General features: G+C 42.5%; 1 pseudogene; it reads left to right on the top strand.

The window, feature by feature from the left end:
* Positions 1 to 421: 421 nt before the first annotated feature.
* On the top strand, positions 422 to 20,397 carry LOC127334120 (protein STRICTOSIDINE SYNTHASE-LIKE 10-like; annotated as a pseudogene).
* Positions 20,398 to 21,163: the final 766 nt, after the last annotated feature.

Raw genomic sequence — 21,163 nt, 5'->3', positions numbered from 1 at the left:
ATCCTCCCGCTGGATTTTCCAGTATAGGTGACTGGGTGTGCCCTCGAGTGTTCTTTCTTAGCAGCGAACACATGAAACCTTCGATGCACGGCCTAGTTAGGTTTAGTTTCTTTGCAAAATTTTATATTTGTGTCCACGACGGTTCAAACTATGTATTAGTTTGTGGAAAACCATGTGCCTAACTATGTTTTCATGTAAACCACGTTCCCAATTATGTATTAGTTTGTGGAAATTGAAACAAAAATGCCAAAAAAAGTATTTTAAATGTTTGGGGGCGGCGTTTGGGGGACGCGGCTGGGGAGCGACATCCCCCAAAGGCAGCACGAACAAAACACGTCCCCCAAACGCTCAATCCGGCGCGGTTTAGGGGACGCTTTGGGGGACGCGGCTGGAGATGCTCTAACGATCGAAGCTGATCAACATGGCGAGCAGCGCAAGGGTTCTCGCCGCAGCGATGGCCTCGCTCGCCATCTTAATGCTGCTGTTGTTCATGCCCGGCGCGTCCGTCGCCGGCGCCGTCGTCCCCAGCATCGACGCGACACGGACTCGACACCTGCCGCTGCCGCGCGGACTGCTGCGTAGTCCCGAAAGCGTCGCCTTCGACACGAAAGGCCAAGGCCCTTGAGGCCATCTCCAGCAGCGTGACGCAAACGTCGTGACCGGAAATGCGTCTGGGGCATGCTCCAGCGGGGTGACGTAAAATGACCGGACCGTCCGCGAAGACGCAAATCTGGTCCAAATATGAGCCAGGTTTGAGTCTCCGCGGAAGCTCGGCGGTCGCGCGGAGTGTCCGCCGAAAAAGACGTAGGACACGTTCGTCAGTGGCAGGAGGCCGATATTATTCCCGCCGCTGGCCATTCCCCACGCAAAATTGCAAACTAGACCAGCGCCGAGCAGTCCATAAGCGATGGACGTCCTCGCGCCGCAGCCACCGCCATGGATGCGGAGCAAATCCTCGCACTCGCCGCCGCCCCACACTCCCCCGTAGCCAGGACCATAGGCACAATGGAGGTTGCAGCTCCGGCGGAAGCAAAGCGGGCCGCCACCGGCGGCGGCCGGGAGGCAAAGCTGAAGGCGGCAAAGAAGGTGCCCTCCCCGGAGGATAAAATCATCGAGGCCGCGAAGCGTCACGGCCGGCGCAAGAACCAGAAGATCAAGACTGCCGCGGCCGCCAACCAGCAGGCCTCGCAGATGCAGATCAAAGCCGGCGTCGCGCAAGTAGCCCTCCATTCGAGCTTAGCAGAGGGCTACATGCTCTTCAAGAAAGAGGGGATGGCCGGCGTCGTGCCTCCGGCCTCGTCGGTGAGCTCGGTAAGTTCCCAGCTACGCCCTGGAACTCCCGCTCCCTTGCAGGACCACGCGGCGTCGCGGTTCGCCTCCGGCCTGCTGCCGGTGAAGTTGATCAGGGCGGCGGTTCCCGACCTCAACCGGATGCCTAGAAGCGGTGACTCCTGCCCGGGCGCGACACAGAAGACGCGCTAGGTGCCGGAGGAGAGCATGTCGCAGCCCCACATCATGTTCGACAAAATGGCGCCGCCTGCCCCGGCGATGGACGACCCGGTACGTGAGCTCTGTCAATGTGTGCGAGTGTCGTGTATCATGCGTCTGATGTCCGGTCGTTCGTAGGACTATTGGAAGGACCGCCATGATTCAGACATCGAGGAAATTATCTTCGGCGGTGGCTTCGTTCGCGATGATCGGGCCGGGACGCAAGATGACTGGGCAGCAACGCAAGATGCGGACGACATCGAAACCGCACGGCTGGTCGCCACCCAGCAGACGCAGCCAACAGCCGTGTCCGTTGACGACTTCAACGACGCTCCAACACAGCCTGACATTGCTACGAAGAAGAAGGGGGAGAGCCGCAGGACACAAGGCTTCGTCGACGACGAGGATAAGTGTTTGTGTGAAGCGTGGCTGGCAACGACCCATGATTGTATTAATGGCGCGCAGCAAAAGGGCAAGGTCTATTGGGCCAAGGTCTTGCAGCAGTACAACGAGACCAGGATGCACCCGCCCTACCATATCACAAGCCCTCAGACGGAAGAGTCCCTCCGGAAAAGATGAAACTACATCAAACAAGAGACAAGCAAGTTCTCCTCGGCGGTCGAACATGCTATTAACAACCCCGTAAGCAGCGCTGCCATCATGACAGTGGTAAACACGATACAACCAACATCATTCTACACTATTTGCATCATTGTATGTACATTATTGGCGGCTTTGATTGCAGGTATCTCGTGCCTTGGAGAAGTTCAGGGCGATGCATAAGAAGGGCTACCATATGGTCCATTGCTGGGAGGTGCTCAAGAACAACAACAAGTGGATGACAAGCTTTGCGGCCTACAACGAAGCTGTGAGGAATGGGACAGCGATCAACCTTGATGGCGAAGATGACGATCAAGGCCGTCCAGCCCTTCCACCTCGTCCACGAGGCCATAAGGCTACCAAGGCCGATCTTGTCTGGGAGGCGCAGGCCATTGCGTTCACCCAGAGCATGAAGAAGATAATGGCCGACAACCGTGCCGCCATGGCTGCTAGGGACGAGAAGAGGCGTCTGGGAAAAGAGGCCGCAGCTTCCATCTACCAGAACATCGCGAAGGAGGTCCTCGATGTCCAAAGGCTGGACGCCGCGGCCAAATTGCATGCAGAAGACACAAGGATCATGCTTACCGACTTGAGCGGCTTCGACGATGACACCAGGGCATGGTTCATGAAGAGGCGCGCCAAAATCCGCGTGCGAGACGCCTGATCGCCAGCGCCATGCGCCCAGCACCTTGGCCTCCTTTTGGACTTTTTTTATTGTTGTTCGGGCCTTGTTGTGCCCCTTTTGGACTCCAATTTGCGTCGTACCAGCTGCAAAGTGTGATGAACTTGTTTCAGCCCTCAATTTGCGGCTGTAATTTATGTTGACGCTATTTCATCTTTTTTGAATTCTAGCCTGCACCGAAAATGCGTCGCCCCGCTTGATCCAACCCCAGACACAAACGGACGCACGACCATTTTCTCGTCCGCCAGGCGACGCAAACGGACGCCCGCGGACAATTTGGGCATCCGAAATGCGTCACGCCGCTGGAGATGCCCTAAAGTGGTGTCTCCGGCGGGCGTGTCCTCAGTTGGAACGGCGACAAGGTCGGCTGGACGATGTACACCTACAGCCCCGGGTACAGCAGCGAGGCGTGCACGCACTAGTAGAAAAAAAGGAGGCTTCCATACGACCCCTTTAGTCCCCAAAATATTCGAACCGCGACTAATGGGGTCTTTAGTCGCGGTTCGGGAGGTGAACCGAGACTAATGCTCCACCAACCGGGACTAAAGGGCTATGGTGGGCTGCGGCCGACGCAGTACCCTTTAGTCCCGGTTAAGGGTTTTCGGATTTTTTTTGCCTCCCCACGCACCTCCCCCCCCCCTCCGATCGCCTTTTTTAACACTGTAAAATAGAAAAGAAAATGATAGAAAATTTTAAAAATAAAAATTCACATTCTTGTATGTTATGCAACCTACTATTAGGGAAAATTAACAAATTTTAATTTTCACTTTTTTTGCAAAAAAAGTTTGAAAAATGGTAAAACCGCATTAACTTTTGCATACGACGTCGAAAAAAAAGTATAATATATCAAAATCATAGTGGGAAAAAGTTACATCAGAATTCACCTGGGTTTACCCGGTTAGCCAAATATTAGATTCTCAAAATTCCAAATGAAAATACAAAGCAGGAAGATTTTAGTTTTTGCTATAAATTACGAATTTTATATTTTTTTATTTTTTAAAAAATTAAAATTAATACTTTCATCCTGCATAAAGATTACTATTACTTTTACCCAATTTCAAGATTTTCAAATTTTAGGTTTTAGGTTTGGCAAAAAAAAATTAGAAAATTAAAAAATTAAAAATAATACAAATTAAAAAGTTAATGTTTATTTATTTATTCAAGATTATTATTACATCATTACTTTTGTTTATTAAAAGAATTATTTGAAATTGAAACAATAAAGAAATGTGACTGATAACCCACAAGTATAGGGGATCGCAACAGTCTTCGCGGGAAGTAAAACCCAATTTATTGATTCGATACAAGGGGAGACAAACAATACTTGAAAGCCTTAACAGCGGAGTTGTCAATTCAGCTGCACTTGGAAACAGACTTGCTCGCAAGAGTTTATCAGTAGTAACAGTGTTATAGCAGTAGCAGTAGTGAAATAACAGCAGCAGTGGAACAAAGACAACAGTAGTGATTATAGTAAACAACAGGATTAAAATACTGTAGGCACATGGATGGATGACGGGCGTTGCATGGATGAGAGAAACTCATGTAACAATCAAAGCAGGGCATTTGCAGATAATAATAAAGTGGTGTCCAAGTACTAAGCAATCCATAGGCATGTGTTCCGTATATAGTCATACGTGCTCGCAATGAGAAACTTGCACAACATCTTTTGTCCTACCAGCCGGTGGCAGCCGGGCCTCTAGGGAATCTACTGGATATTAAGGTACTCCTTTTAATAAAGTATCGGAGCAAAGCATTAACACTCCATGAACACATGTGATCCTCACATCACCGCCTTCCCCTCCAGTTGTCCCAATTTCTGTCACTTTGGGGCCTCGGGTTTCGGACAGCGACATGTGTATACAACTTGCAGGTAAGATCATAAAACAATGCATATCATCATGAAACAATAACATGTTCATATCTGAGATCATGGCACTCGGGCCCTAGTGACAAGCATTAAGCATAACAAGTTGCAACAATATCATCAAAGTACCAATTACGGACACTAGGCACTATGCCCTAACAATCTTATGCTATTACATGACCAATCTCATCCAATCCCTACCATCCCCTTCAGCCTACAGCGGGGGAATTACTCACACATGGATGGGGGAAACATGGCTGGTCGATGGAGAGGCGTCGGTGGTGATGATGGCGATGATCTCCTCCAATTCCCCGTCCCGGCGGAGTGCCAGAACGGAGTTTCTGGTCCCGAGACGGAGTTTCGCGATGTGGCGGCGTTCTGGAGGGTTTCTGGCGACTTCGACTTCTCTTCCGTGTTTTTTTGGCCGAAACCCCTTAAGTAGTCCAGAGTGCCAGAACTTTGAAAAATGCACATTTCTGGGTATTAAATTTATTATTACTGGGCAGAAAAAGATTTTGAAATCTCTAATTGACTAAAGAACTTTGCAAAACAAAAGTGCTACAGCAAGTAGAACAAGTGGAGGTAGAAAGAGATGTTGTTTACCTCCTCTATGCATATAAAAGATATTTGTTAACAAGGTTGATCAAGTCTTGCCACCAAATAAATTTTACATAGCATAAGAAGAAATAAACCTCAAATCAATCATGTTACCTTAAATTGTATTGATATGGATCCAATCATAAGATTTTGATATCCTTCTTTAGGCTCATATATAGGACAATCAATAGCTCCAACTTTGATAGTTCTCACATTAGAAATGGTATTAACTCCACATACTTTATCAATCCTCTTGGGAAAATAAACGGTATGCTCCTTATCATCGACATTGAAAGTAACTTTTCCTTTATTGCAATCAATAACAGCCCCTGCGGTGTTAAGAAAAGGTCTCCCAAGAATAATAGACATATTACCATCTTCAGGCATTTCCAACACAACAAAATCAATTAATATCAAGCAGTTATTAGTAACTTGAACAGGAACATCCTCACATATACCAACATGAATAGCAGTAGATTTATCAGCCATTTGCAAAGATATATCAGTAGGTATCAACTTATCTAAATAAAGTCTCTTGTAAAGAGAAAAAGGCATAACACTAACACCGGCTCCCAAATCACATAGAGCAGTTCTAACATAATTATTCTTAATAGAACAAGGAATAGTTGGTATACCTGGGTCGCCCAACTTCTTTGGAACTTTTCCATTGAAAGAGTAATTAGCAAGCATAGTGGAAATCTCCTCATTAGGAATTTTCCTTTTGTTAGAGACAATATCTTTCGTATACTTTGAATAAGGAGGTAATTTAATAGCATCAGTCAAAGGGATTTGCAAGAATAAAGGTTTCATCCAATCGCAAAATTTATTATAGTGTTCTTCTTCCTTTGATTTTAGTTTCTTAGCAGGAAAAGGCATTTGTTTTTGAACCCATGGTTCTATTTCATTACCATGTTTCTTAGCAATAAAATCTTCTTTAGTATACTTTTTATTTTTAGCATGCTTTTCAGGTTCATCTTCAACTTCTTCTTTATCAGAAGCATCATTCTTATCATTATCTTTATCATGTTCATTACCACTTTCAGTTTCAGCATCAGAAATAGAAATACTATTTGGATCATTAACAGGTTCAGAGGATTCTACAACATTTTTATGTTTCTTCTTCTTTTTCTTAGAAGGAGCACTAGGTTCAATTCGTTGAGAATCTTGTTCAACTCTTTTGGGATGCCCTTCAGGATATAGAGGATCCTGGTAGAAACACCGCCTCTAGTTGTTACTTCATAAGCATGTTTCTCTTTAGAATTATTTTTTAACAAGTCATTTTGCACTTTAGTGAGTTGATCAATTTGAGTTTGAACCATTTGAAAATGTTTAACAAGCATCTTAACATCATTGGAGTTTCTCTCCACAATATCATGCAAACTGCTAATAGCTTGAGAATTTTCCATTAGATGATTCTCTACTCTCATATTAAAATTTTCCTGCTTAATAATATAATTGTCAAACTCATCTAAGCATTGAGCAGGAGGTTTTGAATATGGAATATCTTCCCTAGTAAAGCGTTGGAGAGAGTTTACCTCAATCATGGATGAAGGGGGAATTATCTCACATATATCTTCTATGGGAGGTAAGTTCTTCACATCTTCAGATTTAATACCTTTCTCCTTAAGAGATTTCTTGGCTTCCCTCATATCTTCATCATTTAATTTAATTAAACCCCTCTTCTTCAATATCGGCGTTGGAGTTGGTTCAGGTGTAGTCCAATCATCATGATTCCGGCCTATTTTAGCCAATAATTCTTCAGCTTCGTCTGGAGTTCTTTTCCTGAAAACACAACCAGCACAACTATCCAAATATGCTATAGACTCAACGGTTAGTCCACTATAAAATATATCAAGTAAATCATGCTTTTCTAAATCATGTCCAGGTCGAGCTCTGATAAGAGAGAAAAATCTTGCCCAAAGCTTATGGCAATTTCTCTCCATCTTCCTGGTCAAAGCTATAAATTTCCTGTAAAGCAGCATGTTGAGCACTAGCAGGAAAGTACTTCCGAAAGAAAACATCAAGCAAATCACTTGGACTATTAATAGAACCAGGAGGCAAAATATTATACCAAGTTTTAGCATCATCCTTTAATGAGAAAGGAAAAATTTTAGCAACAAAATAAGTGCGCAACTTGACATCATCAGAAAACAAGCTACTCATAGAAGAAAGTTCATTCATGTGTTCTACAACACTTTATTTTTCAGTACCACAAAAGGGTGTTTTCTCAACAATAGCTATATGAGATAGATCAAGAGAAAAATCATAATCTTTATCCTTAATGTTTATAGGAGATGTGGCAAATTTAGGATCAGGAGACAGCTTATATCTAACAGTATGTTGTGCGAGAAACTTTTTAATTTTTCTTGCATCAGTAATAGCATTGCATTTATCAATAAAATCATCATCAAGCTCCACATAATCCTCATCAGGATCATCACTAGAGTATTCAAGCTCGGGTGAATTAACAGGTGTAGCAGTATTTTCATTAGGAGTTTCAGCATTTTCAATTTGTCTAGACCTAGCAATTGTAGCATCTAGAAAAGATCCCAATGAACCACTATCATCAAGCACAGCAGAAACATCATCAATATTATGAGAATTTTCAGATTCAGCAGAAGTACCAGCAAGTGAAGCTTGCGGTGGTGAAACAAGTTGACTTATCACAGATGGTGAATCAAGAGCAGCAGAGGTACTCAGAGTTGTACCTTTTCTTGTAGTGGATGGTAATATGGCGACTTTAGGATGGCGAGATTTACCCATGATGGAGAATTTGCAGCGAACAATATCAATCCAAGTGAACTTCCAAATAAAGCTATGCTCCCCGACAACGGCGCCAAAAAATAGTCTTGATAACCCACAAGTATAGGGGATCGCAACAGTCTTCGCGGGAAGTAAAACCCAATTTATTGATTCGACACAAGGGGAGACAAAGAAGACTTGAAAGCCTTAACAGCGGAGTTGTCAATTCAGCTGCACACTGAAACAGACTTGCTCGCAAGAGTTTATCGATAGTAACAATTTTATAGCATGCTTGATGGTGAAATAACATGTAGTGGAACAAAGACAGCAGTAGTGATTATAGTAAACAGCAGGATTAAAATACTGTAGGCACAGGGATGGATGACGGGCGTTGCATGGATGAGAGAAACTCATGTAACAATCAAAGCAGGGCATTTGCAGATAATAATAAAGTGGTGTCCAAGTACTAAGCAATCCATAGGCATGTGTTCCGTATATAGTCGTACGTGCTCGCAATGAGAAACTTGCACAACATCTTTTGTCCTACCAGCCGGTGGCAGCCGGGCCTCTAGGGAATCTACTGGATATTAAGGTACTCCTTTTAATAAAGTATCGGAGCAAAGCATTAACACTCCATGAACACATGTGATCCTCACATCACCGCCTTCCCCTCCGGTTGTCCCAATTTCTGTCACTTTGGGGCCTCGGGTTCCGGACAGCGACATGTGTATACAACTTGCAGGTAAGATCATAAAACAATGCATATCATCATGAAACAATAACATGTTAATATCTGAGATCATGGCACTCGGGCCCTAGTGACAAGCATTAAGCATAACAAGTTGCAACAATATCATCAAAGTACCAATTACGGACACTAGGCACTATGCCCTAACAATCTTATGCTATTACATGACCAATTGCATCCAATCCCTACCATCCCCTTCAGCCTACAGCGGGGGAATTACTCACACATGGATGGGGGAAACATGGCTGGTCGATGGAGAGGCGTCGGTGGTGATGATGGCGATGATCTCCTCCAATTCCCCGTCCCGACGGAGTGCCAGAACGGAGTTTCTGGTCCCGAGACGGAGTTTCGCGATGTGGCGGCGTTCTGGAGGGTTTCTGGCGACTTCGACTTCTCTTCCGTGTTTTTTAGGCCGAAACCCCTTAAGTAGTCCAGAGTGCCAGAACTTTGAAAAATGCACATTTCTGGGTATTAAATTTATTATTACTGGGCAGAAAAAGATTTTGAAATCTCTAATTGACTAAAGAACTTTGCAAAACAAAAGTGCTACATCAAGTAGAACAAGTGGAGGGAGAAAGAGATGTTGTTTACCTCCTCTATGCATATAAAAGATATTTGTTAACAAGGTTGATCAAGTCTTGCCACCAAATAAATTTTACATAGCATAAGAAGAAATAAACCTCAAATCAATCATGTTACCTTAAATTGTATTGATATGGATCCAATCATAAGATTTTGATATCCTTCTTTAGGCTCATATATAGGACAATCAATAGCTCCAACTTTGATAGTTCTCACATTAGAAATGGTATTAACTCCACATACTTTATCAATCCTCTTGGGAAAATAAACGGTATGCTCCTTATCATCGACATTGAAAGTAACTTTTCCTTTATTGCAATCAATAATAGCCCCTGCGGTGTTAAGAAAAGGTCTCCCAAGAATAATAGACATATTATCATCTTCAGGCATTTCCAACACAACAAAATCAATTAATATCAAGCAGTTATTAGTAACTTGAACAGGAACATCCTCACATATACCAACATGAATAGCAGTAGATTTATCAGCCATTTGCAAAGATATATCAGTAGGTATCAACTTATCTAAATAAAGTCTCTTGTAAAGAGAAAAAGGCATAACACTAACACTGGCTCCCAAATCACATAGAGCAGTTCTAACATAATTATTCTTAATAGAACAAGGAATAGTTGGTATACCTGGGTCGCCCAACTTCTTTGGAACTTTTCCATTGAAAGAGTAATTAGCAAGCATAGTGGAAATCTCCTCATTAGGAATTTTCCTTTTGTTAGAGACAATATCTTTCATATACTTTGAATAAGGAGGTAATTTAATAGCATCAGTCAAAGGGATTTGCAAGAATAAAGGTTTCATCCAATCGCAAAATTTATTATAGTGTTCTTCTTCCTTTGATTTTAGTTTCTTAGCAGGAAAAGGCATTTGTTTTTGAACCCATGGTTCTATTTCATTACCATGTTTCTTAGCAATAAAATCTTCTTTAGTATACTTTTTATTTTTAGCATGCTTTTCAGGTTCATCTTCAACTTCTTCTTTATCAGAAGCATCATTCTTATCATTATCTTTATCATGTTCATTACCACTTTCAGTTTCAGCATCAGAAATAGAAATACTATTTGGATCATTAACAGGTTCAGAGGATTCTACAACATTTTTATGTTTCTTCTTCTTTTTCTTAGAAGGAGCACTAGGTTCAATTCGTTGAGAATCTTGTTCAACTCTTTTGGGATGCCCTTCAGGATATAGAGGATCCTGGTAGAAACACCGCCTCTAGTTGTTACTTCATAAGCATGTTTCTCTTTAGAATTATTTTTTAACAAGTCATTTTGCACTTTAGTGAGTTGATCAATTTGAGTTTGAACCATTTGAAAATGTTTAACAAACATCTTAACATCATTGGAGTTTCTCTCCACAATATCATGCAAACTGCTAATAGCTTGAGAATTTTCCATTAGATGATTCTCTACTCTCATATTAAAATTTTCCTGCTTAATAATATAATTGTCAAACTCATCTAAGCATTGAGCAGGAGGTTTTGAATACGGAATATCTTCCCTAGTAAAGCGTTGAAGAGAGTTTACCTCAATCATGGATGAAGGGGGAATTATCTCACATATATCTTCTATGGGAGGTAAGTTCTTCACATCTTCAGATTTAATACCTTTCTCCTTAAGAGATTTCTTGGCTTCCCTCATATCTTCATCATTTAATTTAATTAAACCCCTCTTCTTCAATATCGGCGTTGGAGTTGGTTCAGGTGTAGTCCAATCATCATGATTCCGGCCTATTTTAGCCAATAATTCTTCAGCTTAAATGCAGGTTCTTTTCCTGAAAACACAACCAGCACAACTATCCAAATATGCTATAGACTCAACGGTTAGTCCACTATAAAATATATCAAGTAAATCATGCTTTTCTAAATCATGTCCAGGTCGAGCTCTGATAAGAGAGCAAAATCTTGCCCAAAGCTTATGGCAATTTCTCTCCATCTTCCTGGTCAAAGCTATAAATTTTCTGTAAAGCAACATGTTGAGCACTAGCAGGAAAGTACTTCCGAAAGAAAACATCAAGCAAATCACTTGGACTATTAATAGAACCAGGAGGCAAAATATTATACCAAGTTTTAGCATCATCCTTTAATGAGAAAGGAAAAATTTTAGCAACAAAATAAGTGCGCAACTTGACATCATCGGAAAACATCTACTCATAGAAGAAAGTTCATTCATGTGTTCTACAGCACTTTATTTTTCAGTACCACAAAAGGGTGTTTTCTCAACAATATCTATATGAGATAGATCAAGAGAAAAATCATAATCTTTATCCTTAATGTTTATAGGAGATGTGGCAAATTTAGGATCAGGAGACAGCTTATATCTAACAGTATGTTGTGCGAGAAACTTTTTAATTTTTCTTGCATCAGTAATAGCATTGCATTTATCAATAAAATCATCATCAAGCTCCACATAATCCTCATCAGGATCATCACTAGAGTATTCAAGCTCAGGTGAATTAACAGGTGTAGCAGTATTTTCATTAGGAGTTTCAGCATTTTCAATTTGTCTAGACCTAGCAATTGTAGCATCTAGAAAAGATCCCAATGAACCACTATCATCAAGCACAGCAGAAACATCATCAATATTATGAGAATTTTCAGATTCAGCAGAAGTACCAGCAAGTGAAGCTTGCGGTGGTGAAACAAGTTGACTTATCACAGATGGTGAATCAAGAGCAGCAGAGGTACTCAGAGTTGTACCTTTTCTTGTAGTGGATGGTAATATGGCGACTTTAGGATGGCGAGATTTACCCATGATGGAGAATTTGCAGCGAACAATATCAATCCAAGTGAACTTCCAAATAAAGCTATGCTCCCCGGCAACGGCGCCAGAAAATAGTCTTGATAACCCACAAGTATAGGGGATCGCAACAGTCTTCGCGGGAAGTAAAACCCAATTTATTGATTCGACACAAGGGGAGACAAAGAAGACTTGAACGCCTTAACAGCGGAGTTGTCAATTCAGCTGCACCTGGAAACAGACTTGCTCGCAAGAGTTTATCAGTAGTAACAGTTTTATAGCAGTAGCAGTAGTGAAATAACAGTAGCAGTGGAACAAAGACAGCAGTAGTGATTATAGTAAACAGCAGGATTAAAATACTGTAGGCACAGGGATGGATGACGGGCGTTGCATGGATGAGAGAAACTCATGTAACAATCAAAGCAGGGCATTTGCAGATAATAATAAAGTGGTGTCCAAGTACTAAGCAATCCATAGGCATGTGTTCCGTATATAGTCGTACGTGCTCGCAATGAGAAACTTGCACAACATCTTTTGTCCTACCAGCCGGTGGCAGCCGGGCCTCTAGGGAATCTACTGGATATTAAGGTACTCCTTTTAATAAAGTATCGGAGCAAAGCATTAACACTCCATGAACACATGTGATCCTCACATCACCGCCTTCCCCTCCGGTTGTCCCAATTTCTGTCACTTTGGGGCCTCGGGTTCCGGACAGCGACATGTGTATACAACTTGCAGGTAAGATCATAAAACAATGCATATCATCATGAAACAATAACATGTTAATATCTGAGATCATGGCACTCGGGCCCTAGTGACAAGCATTAAGCATAACAAGTTGCAACAATATCATCAAAGTACCAATTACGGACACTAGGCACTATGCCCTAACAATCTTATGCTATTACATGACCAATCGCATCCAATCCCTACCATCCCCTTCAGCCTACAGCGGGGGAATTACTCACACATGGATGGGGGAAACATGGCTGGTCGATGGAGAGGCGTCGGTGGTGATGATGGCGATGATCTCCTCCAATTCCCCGTCCCGTGAGTGCCGTAACGGAGTTTCCGGTCCCGAGACGGAGTTTCGCGATGTGGCGGCGTTGGAGGGTTTACGCGACTTCGACTTCTCTTCCGTGTTTTTAGGCCGAAACCCCTTAAGTAGTCCAGAGTGCCAGAACTTTGAAAAATGCACATTTCTGGGTATTAAATTTATTATTACTGGGCAGAAAAAGATTTTGAAATCTCTAATTGACTAAAGAACTTTGCAAAACAAAAGTGCTACAGCAAGTAGAACAAGTGGAGGGAGAAAGAGATGTTGTTTACCTCCTCTATGCATATAAAAGATATTTGTTAACAAGGTTGATCAAGTCTTGCCACCAAATAAATTTTACATAGCATAAGAAGAAATAAACCTCAAATCAATCATGTTACCTTAAATTGTATTGATATGGATCCAATCATAAGATTTTGATATCCTTCTTTAGGCTCATATATAGGACAATCAATAGCTCCAACTTTGATAGTTCTCACATTAGAAATGGTATTAACTCCACATACTTTATCAATCCTCTTGGGAAAATAAACGGTATGCTCCTTATCATCGACATTGAAAGTAACTTTTCCTTTATTGCAATCAATAACAGCCCCTGCGGTGTTAAGAAAAGGTCTCCCAAGAATAATAGACATATTATCATCTTCATGCATTTCCAACACAACAAAATCAATTAATATCAAGCAGTTATTAGTAACTTGAACAGGAACATCCTCACATATACCAACATGAATAGCAGTAGATTTATCAGCCATTTGCAAAGATATATCAGTAGGTATCAACTTATCTAAATAAAGTCTCTTGTAAAGAGAAAAAGGCATAACACTAACACTGGCTCCCAAATCACATAGAGCAGTTCTAACATAATTATTCTTAATAGAACAAGGAATAGTTGGTATACCTGGGTCGCCCAACTTCTTTGGAACTTTTCCATTGAAAGAGTAATTAGCAAGCATAGTGGAAATCTCCTCATTAGGAATTTTCCTTTTGTTAGAGACAATATCTTTCATATACTTTGAATAAGGAGGTAATTTAATAGCATCAGTCAAAGGGATTTGCAAGAATAAAGGTTTCATCCAATCGCAAAATTTATTATAGTGTTCTTCTTCCTTTGATTTTAGTTTCTTAGCAGGAAAAGGCATTTGTTTTTGAACCCATGGTTCTATTTCATTACCATGTTTCTTAGCAATAAAATCTTCTTTAGTATATTTTTTATTTTTAGCATGCTTTTCAGGTTCATCTTCAACTTCTTCTTTATCAGAAGCATCATTCTTATCATTATCTTTATCATGTTCATTACCACTTTCAGTTTCAGCATCAGAAATAGAAATACTATTTGGATCATTAACAGGTTCAGAGGATTCTACAACATTTTTATGTTTCTTCTTCTTTTTCTTAGAAGGAGCACTAGGTTCAATTCGTTGAGAATCTTGTTCAACTCTTTTGGGATGCCCTTCAGGATATAGAGGATCCTGGTAGAAACACCGCCTCTAGTTGTTACTTCATAAGCATGTTTCTCTTTAGAATTATTTTTTAACAAGTCATTTTGCACTTTAGTGAGTTCATCAATTTGAGTTTGAACCATTTGAAAATGTTTAACAAGCATCTTAACATCATTGGAGTTTCTCTCCACAATATCATGCAAACTGCTAATAGCTTGAGAATTTTCCATTAGATGATTCTCTACTCTCATATTAAAATTTTCCTGCTTAATAATATAATTGTCAAACTCATCTAAGCATTGAGCAGGAGGTTTTGAATACGGAATATCTTCCCTAGTAAAGCGTTGAAGAGAGTTTACCTCAATCATGGATGAAGGGGGAATTATCTCACATATATCTTCTATGGGAGGTAAGTTCTTCACATCTTCAGATTTAATACCTTTCTCCTTAAGAGATTTCTTGGCTTCCCTCATATCTTCATCATTTAATTTAATTAAACCCCTCTTCTTCAATATCGGCGTTGGAGTTGGTTCAGGTGTAGTCCAATCATCATGATTCCGGCCTATTTTAGCCAATAATTCTTCAGCTTAAATGCAGAGTTCTTTTCCTGAAAACACAACCAGCACAACTATCCAAATATGCTATAGACTCAACGGTTAGTCCACTATAAAATATATCAAGTAAATCATGCTTTTCTAAATCATGTCCAGGTCGAGCTCTGATAAGAGAGAAAAATCTTGCCCAAAGCTTATGGCAATTTCTCTCCATCTTCCTGGTCAAAGCTATAAATTTCCTGTAAAGCAGCATGTTGAGCACTAGCAGGAAAGTACTTCCGAAAGAAAACATCAAGCAAATCACTTGGACTATTAATAGAACCAGGAGGCAAAATATTATACCAAGTTTTAGCATCATCCTTTAATGAGAAAGGAAAAATTTTAGCAAAAAAATAAGTGCGCAACTTGACATCATCAGAAAACAAGCTACTCATAGAAGAAAGTTCATTCATGTGTTCTACAACACTTTATTTTTCAGTACCACAAAAGGGTGTTTTCTCAACAATAGCTATATGAGATAGATCAAGAGAAAAATCTTAATCTTTATCCTTAATGTTTATAGGAGATGTGGCAAATTTAGGATCAGGAGACAGCTTATATCTAACAGTATGTTGTGCGAGAAACTTTTTAATTTTTCTTGCATCAGTAATAGCATTGCATTTATCAATAAAATCATCATCAAGCTCCACATAATCCTCATCAGGATCATCACTAGAGTATTCAAGCTCAGGTGAATTAACAGGTGTGGCAGTATTTTCATTAGGAGTTTCAGCATTTTCAATTTGTCTAGACCTAGCAATTGTAGCATCTAGAAAAGATCCCAATGAACCACTATCATCAAGCACAGCAGAAACATCATCAATATTATGAGAATTTTCAGATTCAGCAGAAGTACCAGCAAGTGAAGCTTGCGGTGGTGAAACAAGTTGACTTATCACAGATGGTGAATCAAGAGCAGCAGAGGTACTCAGAGTTGTACCTTTTCTTGTAGTGGATGGTAATATGGCGACTTTAGGATGGCGAGATTTACCCATGATGGAGAATTTGCAGCGAACAATATCAATCCAAGTGAACTTCCAAATAAAGCTATGCTCCCCGGCAACGGCGCCAGAAAATAGTCTTGATAACCCACAAGTATAGGGGATCGCAACAGTCTTCGCGGGAAGTAAAACCCAATTTATTGATTCGACACAAGGGGAGACAAAGAAGACTTGAAAGCCTTAACAGCGGAGTTGTCAATTCAGCTGCACCTGGAAACAGACTTGCTCGCAAGAGTTTATCAGTAGTAACAGTTTTATAGCAGTAGCAGTAGTGAAATAACAGTAGCAGTGGAACAAAGACAGCAGTAGTGATTATAGTAAACAGCAGGATTAAAATACTGTAGGCATAGGGATGGATGACGGGCGTTGCATGGATGAGAGAAACTCATGTAACAATCAAAGCAGGGCATTTGCAGATAATAATAAAGTGGTGTCCAAGTACTAAGCAATCCATAGGCATGTGTTCCGTATATAGTCGTACGTGCTCGCAATGAGAAACTTGCACAACATCTTTTGTCCTACCAGCCGGTGGCAGCCGGGCCTCTAGGGAATCTACTGGATATTAAGGTACTCCTTTTAATAAAGTATTGGAGCAAAGCATTAACACTCCATGAACACATGTGATCCTCACATCACTGCCTTCCCCTCCGGTTGTCCCAATTTCTGTCACTTTGGGGCCTCGGGTTCCGGACAGCGACATGTGTATACAACTTGCAGGTAAGATCATAAAACAATGCATATCATCATGAAACAATAACATGTTCATATCTGAGATCATGGCACTCGGGCCCTAGTGACAAGCATTAAGCATAACAAGTTGCAACAATATCATCAAAGTACCAATTACGGACACTAGGCACTATGCCCTAACAATCTTATGCTATTACATGACCAATCTCATCCAATCCCTACCATCCCCTTCAGCCTACAGCGGGGGAATTACTCACACATGGATAGGGGAAACATGGCTGGTCGATGGAGAGGCGTCGGTGGTGATGATGGCATTGATCTCCTCCAATTCCCCGTCCCGGCGGAGTGCCAGAACGGAGTTTTTGGTCCCGAGACGGAGTTTCGCGATGTGGCGGCGTTCTGGAGGGTTTCTGGCGACTTCGACTTCTCTCCCGTGTTTTTTAGGCCGAAACCCCTTAAATAGTCCAGAGGAGGGCGTCGGAGGCCAGCCGAGGCGGCCACACAGTAGGGCGGCGCGCCCCCCTCCTGGGCCCCGCCGGCCTAGTGTGTGGGGGCCTCGGGCCTCCACCTGGCTTGCCCTTCTGGCTCCGTGATTCTTCTGGTAAAATAGGCCCTTTGGTATAAATTCCGAGGATTTTCCCGAAAGTTGAATTTCTGCACAAAAACGAGACACCGGAGCAATTATGCTGAAAACAGCGTTAGTCTGTGTTAGTTGTATCCAAAATACACAAATTAGAGGCAAAACAATAGCAAAAGTGTTCGGGAAAGTAGATACGTTTTGGACGTATCAGTGACATCGACCAACATATGTTAATAGGATTAATATGATACTAGTATCACATACATGCGCGCGAAGCACTTGGATGCGGGACGGGATGGAACTCGGAAGTTAAACGTGCTAGTGCTAGAATAGTGGGAGGATGGGTGACCGAGCGGAAAGTTTGACCACGAGTAAGTAATTTGACTAGAGATAAGTGTAGTTAGAGATAGAGACTAAACTATGAAAATAACTGAAATAATAGAAATTCTGAAAAAAATAGAAGAAAAAAATTGAGTGGAAAAAAATTAGAAAAAATAAAATTAGAAAAATTCACATGGGGAGACATTTTCGCCCCGACGCACAGAACCCGCGCGGACGGACCTTTAGTCCCAGTTTGTAAGCAACCGGGACTAAAGGGGGGGCCTTTAGTCGCGATCCTTTAGTCCCGGTTGCACAACCGGGACTAAAGCCCGTTGTGAACCGGGACTAAAGGCCCTTTTTCTACTAGTGACGGCATCCATCGTTCGCCCGGAGACCGCCACCGAGAGCCCGTGCGGCTGCCCGCTCGGCCTCCGGTTCCATCTCAAGTCCGGGTACCTATTGATGACCCACAAGTATAGGGGATCGCAACAGTCTTCGAGGGAAGTAAAACCCAAATTTATTGATTCGACACAAGGGGAGGTAAAGAATACTTATAAGCCTTAACAATTGAGTTGTCAATTCAGCTGCACCTGGAAAAGCACTAGTAACAGGGGTGATGTGAAAGCAGCAGTAATATGAGAGCAATAGTAACAGTAACACAGCAGCAGTAACAGTAACACAGAGGCAATGGCACCAGAAAATAGTTGATACTACTTTCAGTGACATATAGAAACGAGTATATGATGATGAGAGATGGACCGGGGTTCCCAGCGAACTACACTAGTGGTAACTCTCCAATAACAAGTGACAAGTGTTGGGTGAACAAATTACAGTTGGGCAATTGATAGGATTGAAATAGCATTAAGACAGAACATCAAGATTATTAATCATGTAGGCATGTTTTCCATATATAGTCATACGTGCTCGCAATGAGAAACTTGTACAACATCTTTTGTCCTACCAGCCGGTGGCAGCTGGGCCTCAAGGGAATCTACTGGATATTAAGGTACTCATTTTAATAGAGCATCGGAGCAAAGCATTAACACTTGGTGAAAACATGTGATCCTCATACCTACGCCTTCCCCTCCAGTTGTCCCAATTTCTGTCACTTTGGGGCCTTTGGTTCCGGACATAGACATGTGCATACAACTTGTAGATACAATCTAAGCAATAATTATAGAGCTTAAATCTAAGATCATGCCACTCGGGCCCTAGTGACAAGCATTAAACACAACAAGATTGCAGCAACAATAACTTCACAAACTTTATAGATAGACTAATCATAATGTATCATCCATCGGATCCCAACAAACACAACACCGATTACATCAGATAAATCTCAATCATGTAAGGCAGCTCATGAGATCATTGTATTGAAGTACATGGGAGAGAGAGTACCAACTAGCTACTGCTAGAACCCGTAGTCCATGGGGGAACTACTCACGGAGCATGATGGAGGCGGTGGCGTTGATGGAGATGACTTCCGGGGGCACTTCCCCGTCCCAGCAGGGTGCCGGAACAGAGACTTCTGTCCCCCGAATTGGAGTTTCGCGATGGCGGCGGCGCCCCTGGAGTCTTTCTGGAGTTTCGTCAAAAGGTATCAAAGATTTAGGTCGCGAGGGGTCTTATAGGCGAAGAGGCGGCGCAAAAGGGTTTGTGGGGGGGGCACACAGTAGGCCGGCGCGCCCCCCCTTGGCCGCGCCGCCCTGTGAGGTGGGCCCCCCTGGCTCCCCTCCGACTCTCCTTCGGTGTTCTGGATGCTTCCGGGAAAAATAAGATGTTTGGCGTTGATTTCGTCCAATTCCGAGAATATTGCCCGAACAGCCTTTCTGGAACCAAAAACAAAGCAGAAACGAGGAACTGCACTTTGTGGCATCTTGTTAATAGGTTAGTTCCGGAAAACGCATAAAAACATTATAAAGTGCAAGCAAAACATGTAAGTATTGTCATAAAACAAGCATGGAACATCAGAAATTATGGATACGTTGGAGACGTATCACCTATATGTGGCCGACGCCTACAAGGGCCTTATGCGGGTCGCGGCGGGCGGCGGGGAGGTGACGGTTCTAGTCACGGAGGTTGATGGCGCACCTCTCCGCTTCACCAATGGGGTGGACGTCGACCAGGTTACCGGTGAGGTCTACTTCACCGACAGCGCCATGAATTACCAGAGGTCGCAACACGAGATGGTTATGAGAACCGGGGACTCGATAGGCCGTCTAATGAGGTACGACCCACGGACGGGAAAGACAGTAGTGCTCCAGGCCGGCAGCACTTACCCCAACGGCCTCGCCATGAGCGCTGATCGGACACATCTCGTGATCTCGTCCACCGGGACATGCAAGTTGCTGAGGTACTGGGTCAAGGGTCTCAAGGCAGGCACGATCGAGCTATTCACTGATTTTCCTGGCTATCCCGATAATGTGAGGCTCGACAGGAGAGGAGGATATTGGGTAGCACTGCACCGTGAGAAGACGGAACTCCCCTTTGGTGTCGATAGTCACCTACTAGCATTGAGGATCAATGTAGATGGGGAGATAGTCGAGGAGATGAGAGGACCCAAGAGCGTGAGGCCGACCGAGGTGGTGGAGAGGAAAGGCGGTAGACTGTTCATGGGATCCGTCGAGCTTCCTTACGTGGCTGTTGTCAAACGCAAATAGGGATCAATTAATTAAGATGAATAATTTAAGTAGTAGTATTTTTGTTTAATCTATCGGCTCTTAGGTTTCTTAAATATTATGCTACAATTTTGACTATTTTGTGAGTGTACTTTGCTAGTTTGCTAGATGAATACTTTATGGAACAATGATCTTGTATCTCAGGGTAATCTTTATTCAATGTACATGTGAAAGGACACGGATGTCGCCTAGAGGGGGGTGAATAGGCGAATTAAACTTTTACGAGATGGGCTTAACAAATGGCGGAATAAAACTAGCATTTACTTTGTCAAGCCCAAAGCCTGTATACTATGGTTCACCTATGTGCACCAACAACTTATGCTAAGCAATACAAGCAACTTATGTGATAGCAAGATATATAACTTCAAGCACGATGGCTATCACAAAGTAAAGTGCATAAGTAAGGAGCTCGGGTATAGAGATAACCGAGGCATGCGGGAGACGACGATGCAGCCCGAAGTTCACACTCTTGCGAGTGCTACTCTCCGTTGGAGCGGTGTGGAGGACAAGTCACTCCAAAAGCACGAGGGCCACCGTATTCTCCTCGAGAATTCTCGCCAAGAGGGATGTCCTCGAACCACTATGTAACCTTAGGGAGGTTACCGAACCCGCACAAAGCTTGGGGCTATCTCCACAACTTAATCGGAGGCTCCCAACAAATTGCCACAAAGGCCTTGCCCTTGAAGAATCTCCACAACTTAATTGGAGTCCCCAAGAACACCACTAAGATGCCACAAAGGCCTTGCCC

This window comes from Lolium perenne, chromosome 2 (assembly GCF_019359855.2).
Source record: "Lolium perenne isolate Kyuss_39 chromosome 2, Kyuss_2.0, whole genome shotgun sequence".
NCBI classification, from domain to species: Eukaryota; Viridiplantae; Streptophyta; class Magnoliopsida; order Poales; family Poaceae; genus Lolium; species Lolium perenne.
The sequence above is the reverse complement of the archived record's forward strand: the minus strand, read 5'-3'. Positions and strand labels throughout refer to the sequence as shown.